Genomic DNA, 11,795 nt, shown 5'->3' with positions numbered 1-11,795 from the left:
CAATTAAAACAAATGCATGAATGCTTTAGATGTGGGACACAAAGCGGCACGTGGAACAGGTGAACAGGAGAGCGCCGCAGGCATCTGTAGCAGTTGTCACAGACAGTGAGAGGCCCTTGGGAGCACCTGGCTGATTACATACAGATCCCACTGGGCCGGTTCAGCGACAGGACAGCTCAATTACAGCAGTAAGCAGAGACAACAGAGTGAAATTAAAGCTGATAAACAGGACAGTGTCATATGCGGGACAGGAAGAAGAGTGTCTGAGCGTGTGTGTTCGGGGGTGAGGGAGATGTCAAACTGCTCTCAGGAGAGAGCTGCCATGGGAGGTCCTGTGAGCAGATGCATGCTGGTGTGTTAGCTTGAAACTGAATGAAGTGTCTTTAACCATGCTGATCTCTAGAAAGCGTCAAACACCAAGGACGGTATAATTAAGTCAATTGCTCTAAGTGTGTTAGAGGAACATTATCCTGTCTGGTCCAGGCTCTTATGGCTCTGTTGAGGTTCTGCTTACCATCTCCTTTGTACTGGCTTTGTATGGACTGAGAGGTGTGCCTTTTTTTTTTTTTTGCAGTATATATGATGGAATCAAGTTACTTTTGTTAGTTTTAATCTCTTAATCAGTTTAATTTAGTTTAAAAAAAACACACATTTAAAAAATCAGATCCCCTAAAGTGAATTCAAAAGTATAAGCTAAGTGAAAAGGACCCAGTTATTTTTAAATTTATCTCTGACCTTGAAAGTGGACTCAGAATTCATTTTGGCCCATTTAAGCTGTGATATGGTCCATTATACGACATTAATGTACCAGCGTCGTGAAAAAGAACATTTATAAAAATATTTGCAAATGACCATGCAAACACACACACACAAAAAAAAATAGCATAAAATGTGTAGACTTTGTGATCAGATTTTCACAGGCATAACTTAGTTTATGATAGTTTATGATAGCATATCATTGTTTTATACAGATTTGTTTGTGGATATCAGTTTCAGTGGTTATCAGACATAGAATTAGGGACTCCCAATGGGGTGCAAGGGGTTTATGGAAATTTATTTTTAGGACTGTAAAAGGTAATGGTGAATGATGATAATGATATTTTAAAATTCATTTCAATGATATTGGCTATTGATATTTATTGTGAAAAGTGCTATGCAAAAAATAATAAATAAATAAATAAAAATTTAAAATGTTTGTCTTCAGGTTTCTACATACTCTAATAGTGGGTAGAACAAAAAGATACATTTAATGTACAAAATGTACAATATTTTTCAGATCATATTCTAATAATTTGATATAGATAGACAGACAGACAGACAGACAGATAGATAGACAGACAGATAGACAGAGATAGATAGATAAGACAGACAGACAGATAGACAGACAGACAGATAGATAGATAGATAGATATTATGACCTAAATGGAACATATTAGTGCCTCTTGAAATGGTACCACCCCACTTTTGTACCATTTTTTTTTTTCTGAAATTTAAAGTTGCAAGGGGATTATCATGTTTGTGGGTTTCTTGGCATCAAAGATTTTGAAAACCTCTCGCTTCTAAGTGCCTAAATCAAAACTGAACATTTTTTAAAGATTTGGTGCCAAAAACGCTGGGTTGATCGAATGAGTGCTTTTGAAGATGAAATAAGATGACTTGACAAAGTTTGCCAGGTGCAGCCAGTCAGATTGAAACTGATTGTTTCAGTCAGTGCTTGCTATTTTTGTGTAAAGTATGCATCAGACGGACAGCAAACGGATTGTGGCCATCTGTACACTTCCCACCTGAGGTCGAGACTAGACCTCAACTGAATTTCTTCCCGGTGTGGATAGCAAACTGTAGTATGTCACAGTCATTTGTTCATATTTTAAAGCTAATAAGCATTTCCTAAGAGCTGCATTAGCACTGCTTCATTTAGCTTGTGCATATAGTTTCCATTTGACCACAGGTAGTACAGCAACAAAAATATTCCAAGTACTCAAGCTCGGTCGTTACAACTGGAGCCAGGGACAAATCAATTTAGCCTAAATTGTCATTTTGCAGAGCAAAAACACATTTAATTTTGAACTGGGCTTACTTCTTCTGTACAAGCTTGTGAATAATGAACATCCTAAATCTTTATTAGTGTTACCTTGGTGATCGTACTGGCACAAAAGACTGTTCAAAAATGGCACTAGATATTGTGTTTGCTCTGCCAAATAGTAAGACATGATGACAGGAAGGAATTTGATCATGTATTCTGAGCCTGACATATAATGACCTGACCATGCATCTACTCAAACCCAGCGCTTATAACTGCTGCCAATTCAAGGATGATTTAAAGTAGTTAGCAAGTTTTCTCTGCCAAGCTCTATGTATCTGTAATTATATGCAGATGGGTGGACTGATGAGTGCTGAGTCGCTGGTGTGGTTTATGGTTTAACATTGACCAAGCAGCCAGATGCAATGTGAAGGATGTGGTTTTCGGACATGAACTTCATATCATTATGGGAAAGAGTATGATGTTTTCTCTTTTTCTATCTTGATTTACAGCAATCTGAATTTTCCTTTCTACAGATGTAGCGAGACCAATTACGTCTCGTAGGAATATGTTTGGTAAGTACTGCTTCTTGGATATACTGCAAAACACAGAAAGTACAAACTTAACCTCTCACCTTCCGCTTTGTACAAACTTGTTAAAAGATCTATGCATCTTTGCATGGGTAGCGACTGGTTTGCTTGGTCTTCACACAAACCGTGTCATTTACTTAAATCTTATTTGCACAGAGTGAGCCTTTGAAAAGCAGATGAAGCTACAGCGTAAAGAAATACTGTGAATGTAAACATTTCATGAGAGATATTTTATCCACTCCTCAGAGGTCTTGATTTAAACACCCTGGTCGCACACAGTTCCTCAGCTTCAGTTTTTCCATATGCCGTCTCAGAGTGCCAGATTATCTAAACTCCTGGAGACGGCTGAAATGAATATTTCTCTTGGCTCTGGAGTTGTCAGCATGAAATTAGGCGTTCGCTAAAATAACGGCTGGTGTCAAAGTTGTACATTGTCTCAGGAATCTTCTCTCTGCCAAGAGGAGAGAGGTGTGAGAAAAGGGAGTTACCCTGCTGTCTTTCATTTAGAGCAGTGCTTCTCTAACTGGGGTACACAGACTGCCCCAGGTGGTACGCGGCAGGATTCTGGGAATTGATTATACAATTTAATTTAACTTGGTATTTTTATTTTTCTGTGTTTTATTTCTAAATGTGATGGAAACCCATTTCTGCCTCAGAGTAAAAAAATGAAAAGCTGATTGTGACTTTATTTCTTGTAATTGCAATTTTTTCTTGTAATTATGATTTTAGATCTTGCAATTGTACCTTTTAATCTCACATTGTGACTTTAGATCTTAAGTGATTTTATTTCTCACTTTGTGACTTTATATTTAGCAATTGCGGCTTTTTTTTTTTCCAGAGTGCAATTTTATATCTTGCAAGTTTTGTTTGCTCTTATTTTAAAATTGAATCTCATAGTTATCTTTTGTATTTTTTACTCTGAGGCAGAAACAAGCTTTCATAAATTTCTTATCTTACATACAATTTTAATAAAGCTTTGTGACTACAACAGGTTCATGCCTATTTGGTAGGCAGTAAGGCTGTCTGTAAAAAGCCTCGGACAATGCGCAGAGCTCATATGTGCATCATTATGCTAACAAAGCCTGTTAGATTATTTTCAATCTAAGAAGCACTGTATCTCAATTTGCTTGTTGACATCTGGTGGAAGCATCACAGCGGTGAAATATCGATTAGTCAATAATAAAACGGTAATGAGAGATGACATATCCGTTTGCATGTGGTTAGCAAACGCCAGTGAGTTATTAATCACAAAGCAGTTTTAGCAAGGCACGCTCAAATTGTGTTGCATGTCAACATTTGGCTTCCCCCACCCAAAACATGTGCTCCAAATGAGGCTTTTAATGCATTACCCTGCTATTCCAAGAGAGCAGCAGGATCTGATGGAGTGTTGCCTTCAGACTGCCAACAGGTCACGAATGAGAGTCAGAGGAGGGTGAATAAAATCAATGCTTCATATCTCCCAACATGCTTCATTCATCATCGCTAACCTTTATTTACGATGTCTGGTTGCCCAGTACATGTCAGGACTCTCAGAACCAAATATTCGATCCATCCCATCAATATTTATGAGATGTTTTTCCCATTTATATATAGCATTACGTCAATATTGTTTAATTGCTTGTTCGGTTAAATTTACGATGGAGCCTGGGCCACGTTATGCGAAGAATTATGGCCCATACTATGTTTTGTTGCCATTTTCGTGTCTCAGGTTTACCAACAAGCCTGTTAAACCCAAATCCAACACATAAAACAATTCTCATTTCATGCTCAGATTTGCAACATTATGTCAAGCTCCACTTTCATCCAAGGCCCACAGAAACCAGCTGTGTTTAAGTCCAGGCTTTGTACAGTATCAGAGGTGCTGGAACTTTGTCAAGAAAAAGATGTAATGAGATCTAAGGCACTGAACAAATGTCCCTGGGAGATTTACTCCCGCCAAACGGTGCAGGCTGACCATAGTTCAAACCTTCAGTCTGATTTATGTGCTACTTTATCTGATTTAATGAGCATTTCAACAATTAGCTTAGCCTGCATCAGAGCGCTCGGAGTGGCCTATCAGTCATGACCTGTGAAAATGCAGCTGCTTTTTTAACGATGGCAAACATGGGGTTTCGTTTTAATGGGCGGATCTCACAGCTCGGTCACAGGCGAGGCTCATTATGCCATCTTGTAAGGGGAGCCGTCATTTCTCCCTTTTTTCACCACCTCAGCCACTGACTTTTAGAGGAATAATATATCATCTCTTAAAATAGCCCATCCCACGCTGCAGGTAGGAGAGATCTCCGCAGAGGAAGATTGGAAGATCAATTAGAGCCACGAGGCAGCTTGTTGTCACTGACGCATCATTAGTAGCTTAATCAAGAGTAGTTTGATGCTTTTTCAACCAAAAATGAATTCAAAGTCCATCCCCTAGCGCAGCAAATGAGGCATGGTGTTTTGATTTCTTTGGTCAATATACTGGAAAGACACATGGCCACTGTTATCGTGTTGACATGTGAAGGGGTCGGTGAAAGATTTCTCCAGTTCACCCCCTGTGTATATTGTGAAATGTAGTTAGGTGTTGCGCGACGAGGCTTTGTTAGGCCGCATGTCCGTAGAGATGCACACACACACGCTCTGTGTCTGCAGGGAGGTGGAAGAACAAAAGTCCAGCAGCACCGCTGAGATTACAGCCTTAAGAAATATGAAACTGCGCACTGTCATGATGACATGTTGCTAAGCAACTATTAACAGTTTTTATATTGATCTTCAATGCAATGTTTCTTCTAAGGGAGGACATGCAGCTTTGCAAACTCTAAATCAGATACGTGAATCATGTGTTGCTGCAAATTGAATTCATCTTCAGTGCATTTTTATATATCAGGTGAAATTCAATTTTAACATTGTACAATGGTAAATTGCATTTAAAACAAAAGAGTAAAGCTAACTTTGGGAATATGATTATGAAAGGAAATGAATACAAGTGTTACCAATAACAGAAACTGCTTACGATTCATCAGTATAACTCAGATTAATTCAGTTGTTTATCAGGCTTCTCTCTCCAACTGGATTCGATTTAACAGTCGGATCCAAGAAGTCTGTGCAAGTCTGGAGTTTCTTCAGACTTTGCATATGTTGCTAATTAAGCAGACAGGCTAGGTCTGAATCTAGACTCTTTTTAAAGGGACAGTTCACCTATAAATGAACGTTCTGTCATTATTTGTTCACCCTCAAATCATTCCAAACCTGCATGACTTGCTTTATTTGTGCCATGAAATAAGCTTCAGAAAAGGATGCCAAAGCAAACCTAAAGAACATTATAGCTTTGTAGAGGATGGAAATTTAAGCGAAATAAAAATATGCACTAGCTCTTTTATTCATGAGAGTTCATTGGATAGCGATGAGTGATAGTCATTTGACTAAACCTGTTTGAATCTGAACTAATTGACACTGCTTGAGTAAGTTCAGACCAGTTTTGGATCAACTGATTAATTACATTAAGTGATGGCCTTTTATATATTACTTAACTACAATTTTTTTTAAAAATTGTTAATGTAGAAATATTTAGTAATTTGAATAATAATAATGTTGAACAATGTGTGTTATATCAGTTATGCCATACTGTGAAAATTAAAGAGTAAGTTAGAAAATGATTATTTGGTATAAAATCAGTATTGTGCTTTAACTGCAAAAAGAAAGAAAATCAAATACACTACCCATGTCGGTCACAGAAGGTGAACTTTCCACTGGATATAATTGTATAAGCACCATTTTCTTCCTCCCAGTAAACACAGTGAAACCTGGTAGTAAAACTATTTGACACAGTTAAATTAATCACATCTCCATGCCTCGGGGCGCCCCGTGTGAATCCCCACATGGTGCCAGCACAGACAGGATATTGGCACACTTGGAAAGATTGGCAGATAGAAAAGGACAGTCTGTCAATGTGACTTTTTCTATTTTTGACAAACCCAAACGCTTAATGCTTGAAATATACCACAGAATATAGTTTTATTTAGGTGTTTTTGTGATTTTTTCTGGAAGATAAATGATTTTGACTCTTAGATCAACAGGGCTGTTGATGTTTGCCTGATTAAAAACACTGTCATGGCAGTCTAACCGAAGAAAAGTCAAGGTTTATGAGCGGGCCGCATACAGTAATGATTTCTGGAGAAAGCTCAAGGCTGACGGAGACATAATAGGCCAGTTCTGCCTCTCATGTGGTCCTATCTGAGAGTGACTCATGCGATACTTAATCCTGGTGATTCAGGGAGGGAAACCCAACATTTTATGTAAAGTAAAAGCCATGAATTATAGGATTGTCCAGTGCCGCTATTATTTATTTGATCTTCTTACGCCGACACATCCTGGTCCGGTAATGAATTGGGTTGCAATTTGTCAGTGAGGAGCGATTACAATCTCCTGTTCTTTCTCTGCTCTGAAATGAGCAGTATTCTCAACGGAGGACCGTAAAACAACACATTGTGTCACTGATTAGCCAAATCCATTATGCTCTAATTAAATCACTAGATACTGCACATTACTGCTCTGAGCGCTGCAGTGGCCTTTATCACTAAAGCCCACAGATAATTATTTGATTTATTTGATTAGCTTGTTTTCACTTTGCAGTTCTTACTTTTAATGGAATATTTTAGAGACACGCTCACTTTTTCTTTTTGCATTTTCATTTATTATTATTTACTAGATCTGTCTAAAAGACATCATCTAACTAATACGTCTTGCATCCCACCCAGCTTGTTTTTAATCGCTAGCTTAAAAGTGAAAAAGTATAAAGCATTTCCTCACGTCATAGTGCTTCCTTCCTCATTTTACCCTTTAGCCTGATGTTAGACTAGCGCTCTTGTCTTGATCTAAGCCACCTGGGGAGAGGGCAGCTAAGTTAATTGTCAGATCGTTGTGATCCCTGAGGCATCTGAGGTGTCTTTTACTGATGAAATGTCCCATATTATTTGACTTTTCCCACCATTTTCTCTCTCTAAAATGTACACCAACGTTCAATTTGTTTTAAAGAAATTAATACTTTATTTTAAGGTCCAATTCTCACTATTAACAAACCATTAACTACGACTTTTGCCTCAAACTCCTAATTTGCTGCTTATTAATAGTTAGTAAGGTAGTTGTTAAGTTTAGGTATTGGGTAGGATTAGAAATGTAGAATATGGTCATGCATGCAGATTATGTGCTTTATAAGCAGTAAGCACTAATAAACAGCCAATATGTTAATAATAGGCATGCTAATAAACAACTAGTTGATAGAGAGACTTGGTCCCAATACTTTTATTCGGCATGGATGCATTAAATTGATTAAAAGTGACTAAAGACATGTATAATGTTACAAAAGAATTCTGTTTCAAATAAATGCTGTGCATTTGAACTTTTTATTTAATCAAAGAATCCTAGAGCCAAATTCTTGTAAAGAAGGAAGTTAAGAAATTTCTTATGAAAAATTCTTAAGAATTTGTAATGTTCCTAAATGCAATTCTTAATAATAATAGTAATATGTCCTTTTTTGCTCGCTGAATATATTTATCAAATCAAAAGCAGGTTCCTATTAGTGGTTTCATAAAATTGTCACTGAAGCAAAAAGTCAAGTTACACATAATTGTCACAATAATGTCAGAATATTGATTAAATTATTATCAATGGTGTCACTTCGGAGTAGTCGCGCACTGTTTTATAGCTATTGTTTTGTTGTAACGCTAGTTTTACAACCCACTAATTTTATTAAAATTCTTACCTTCATGGATTTAAGAGAAGTTGCAGGTTATCCTAAGAGGTTATGTATGATGATTTTATTCTTAATAATCTTTCATGAATTTGGCACCTGAGGTATGAAAATAGAGTGAACAATCTATAGGTTAATATTAAAACTATTCATATTTTCTTTCTAGCCGGATTAAAAAGATTTGCGCTTGTTATTTTATTCCTCTGATGTTAATTTCATCTGCTTATAGAGTCTGCACAAACAGTAGACACATTAGGGCTTTTATAGTCTCTCCGTGTCCAATCTCAGTCCAGGTGGCTTATATATCCTGACATGTGTACGCTGTACCTTAATATACCAGAATATGTTTATTCTGAATGACGCGTGGTGGGGGGTGTATAAATTGAGACAGATTAACAGTAATTGGCAATTTTACAGAAGGCAAAATAATGAAAATAAATGGCAACGCGTACACTCATTCACTCGGACACTTCCAGCATTCCTAACCCAGTGTGTCATGCGGTCGTATCTGTCCAGCTAATAAATTTACTCCAAACAGCGAGACGCTGACAGCAGGTTTCCCATTGCAAAGCTCTTACCGCACATTAACTTATAAGTACCCGACACATGGAAATTGGCTTTTACATTTTCTGCCCCTCTGCTCTTTTGGAACTTATCCCAGACAGATGTATCTCTTTGAAAGATTACACTGAACTGTAACCAAAAAAATAAGAAGTCAAATAAAAAAATCACCTCCATTAGAGTCAGTCGAGATGTTAGAGAGATATTAACAGGTTAGCAAGGGCCAGAGTGCTTCTAGATCATTTTAACTGTCACTGCCAAGATTTTTTTTTCCAGGTACAAATTTATTTTGCGATATATGGTGCCAAAACATCGCAGGTGTTGTTGTGAAAATACCATCTGGTTCATTAATTTAAAGTATTCCAGAAAATTGCGGACCCCCCTAGGAATGATATACGAGCTGAATGTATTCCTCAAGCAGACTTAGCATTTTAAATACCACTCTGCATAGAAAGGAAACTTTGGATAGTGTAAGTGTTCACAGCATGTGTAAATTGATTAGAGACGAAAGTGTAAAAAACCAACTGCTGAGGAATTCCTGGGGGTTATGATGATGAAATAGGCTGACAGACTGTTGCCTATGCTTGAGAGTGAAACCGCCTTTTCAATACCGACACCTGGAAGTGACCTGTGGGGTAGTGGGGCAGTCCTGTCTTAGCACTGTTTGACACGTTCACCCTGAGGGGGCAGAGAGGCAGTAGTCTCCCACACTCTCTGGTTAACCTCCTGTCACTCTGGGGTGGAGAGTAAGACCCGTTTGAACCCCAATAAAGAAGGCAACTACTCGCATATGCATTGCCAGTTTGATTCCCTAAAATTTAGCCTGACAGTTATTTATATGGGAATTCTGATCACACATATTTGTGGCTATTTGTGTCACACCATTATTTAATTTCAAGACATAAAATGCGAACATAATGAAATTTTTTACCAAGCCATTTAGTATTTTGATACAAAATTTCTAAAAAAAAAAAAAAAAAAACACCCTGAGCTGTGCATACCGAATGAAAAATTGTATTTCAGTTCTTTTGCATCCACTCACAAAACCTTTGCGTTCCCCCAAGAAACTTTGTGTTTGCTTGCACAACTTTTGCGATGGAATTAATATGAGGTGGGAGGAAAAAATATATTTTAATGCTTTTGTGAGCAAAGGAAAAGTTTCTCAGGGGAACACGATGCTTTTATGAGAAAATGCAAAAGGTTTCGCAAGCAAATGCAATATTTTAGCAAGAGAACAAAAGTTTTAAGAGCAAATGCAAAATCATTGAAATATAATTTTTTTCCTCCTATCTTATATTTTTTCCATTAACATGTACACTGTTGTACATATTAGTACATTTATACTGTTAAAAATATTTCAATCAATTTATTTCAGCCAGTGCTACATGCATGGACCAGATTTTTTTGTCATAGTCAAAAGTTTCTACATGTTCACATATTATAATGAATACAAATAACACAATATACAGGGAAACGTATCAATTCATAAGCTATTTTAGAATAAACACTGCATGCAGTAAATAATTATGTCCACCTGCTGTGAGTAAAATTTACTCCATTATGAGTTGATTTGGCACAGGAAAAACAAAAGGGAATTAATACATATTCAATTTAAAGTGTTATAATGGGTAGCTGGCAGCCGTGCTGTTAAAGTCAACAAAACACTAATTCATTCACATACATTCATTTACACCCTTTTCCAGTTTACAATTAAGCATAAATTAGTTTGTTGTTGATGGCAAAAATTCCTCAACAACTAATAAGTGATGCACTAGCATGTGTTTCCTCTGAAGACAGCTGTATGCATCTTTCAGGGATTTCTCACAGACCTCACTAATGAAACCTAATGAGTGCGGAGACCTGCTCGCTCAGAATGCTGTCAGGGATTGTACAGGTGTTGGCACACATGAGCAAAAATGCTTGTTACAGGTGTGCGTAAACCAAAAAACTTGGACCAAGCTAACTTTTTTTTAAGATTGCACACAAAAAGCTGAGTTTGCCATCTGCATAATGTGTTTATGTTGGTGAAGGCAATTTGAAAATGTGTCAGTCAAGGAGGTCACTGTTGAGGTCATCAGCTGCGTGACCAATGGAGTTCTCAACAGGGGCCACTGAGGTCAGTTCACTTAAGATCTGTAGATGAAATAGCACTGGCAGTAGAAGCTGTAAATAAACCATTTAAGATTTTTTTTTTTTCTATGGATGGCAGTTAAAAAATAACCATATAGTCTGACTAAATACCTGAATAGCAAGTAACATGCACATTACAGTTCTAAAATTCAGTGTCAATAAGTTTTCTCTTTAAGAATTAGTATTTTTATTTAGCAAGGATGCATTCAGTTGATCAATAGTGACAGTAAAGACATTTGTAATGTTACAAAACATTATTGTTTCAAATAAATGCTCTTTGAACTTTCTACTCATCAAAGAATCCTGAGAAAATGATTTCCACAAAAATATTAAACAACACAACTTCTTTCAACACTTATGATAATAAGAAATGCTTCTCAAGCACCGAATCAGCATATTAAAATGATTTCTGAAAGATCATGTGACACTGAATACTGAAGTAATGCCTGCTGAAAATTCAGCTTTGCCATCATATGAATAAATTGTTTTAGAATATTTGGAATATTTCGCAATACTACTGTTTTTCTGTATCAAACATAAGGGATGGTTTTTTTCATTTCAAAAAACGACCCCAAAATTTGTAATGGTAGTGTATATATTGATAATATTTTATTTTTTGCCAGTCTTTATATTTATTATTTCATAGAATTTTTTAAATCATAAACTGGTTTTATATTTTGACATTACAGGTCTGAATAGTTGGTAGTGAAGGCTTTGGGAATGTGTGATTTTGATGTAGATATTTTGTACATACTGTATACTGCAGAAA

The sequence above is a fragment of the Onychostoma macrolepis genome, chromosome 21 (assembly GCF_012432095.1).
Source record: "Onychostoma macrolepis isolate SWU-2019 chromosome 21, ASM1243209v1, whole genome shotgun sequence".
Taxonomy (NCBI): domain Eukaryota; kingdom Metazoa; phylum Chordata; class Actinopteri; order Cypriniformes; family Cyprinidae; genus Onychostoma; species Onychostoma macrolepis.
The sequence above is the reverse complement of the archived record's forward strand: the minus strand, read 5'-3'. Positions refer to the sequence as shown.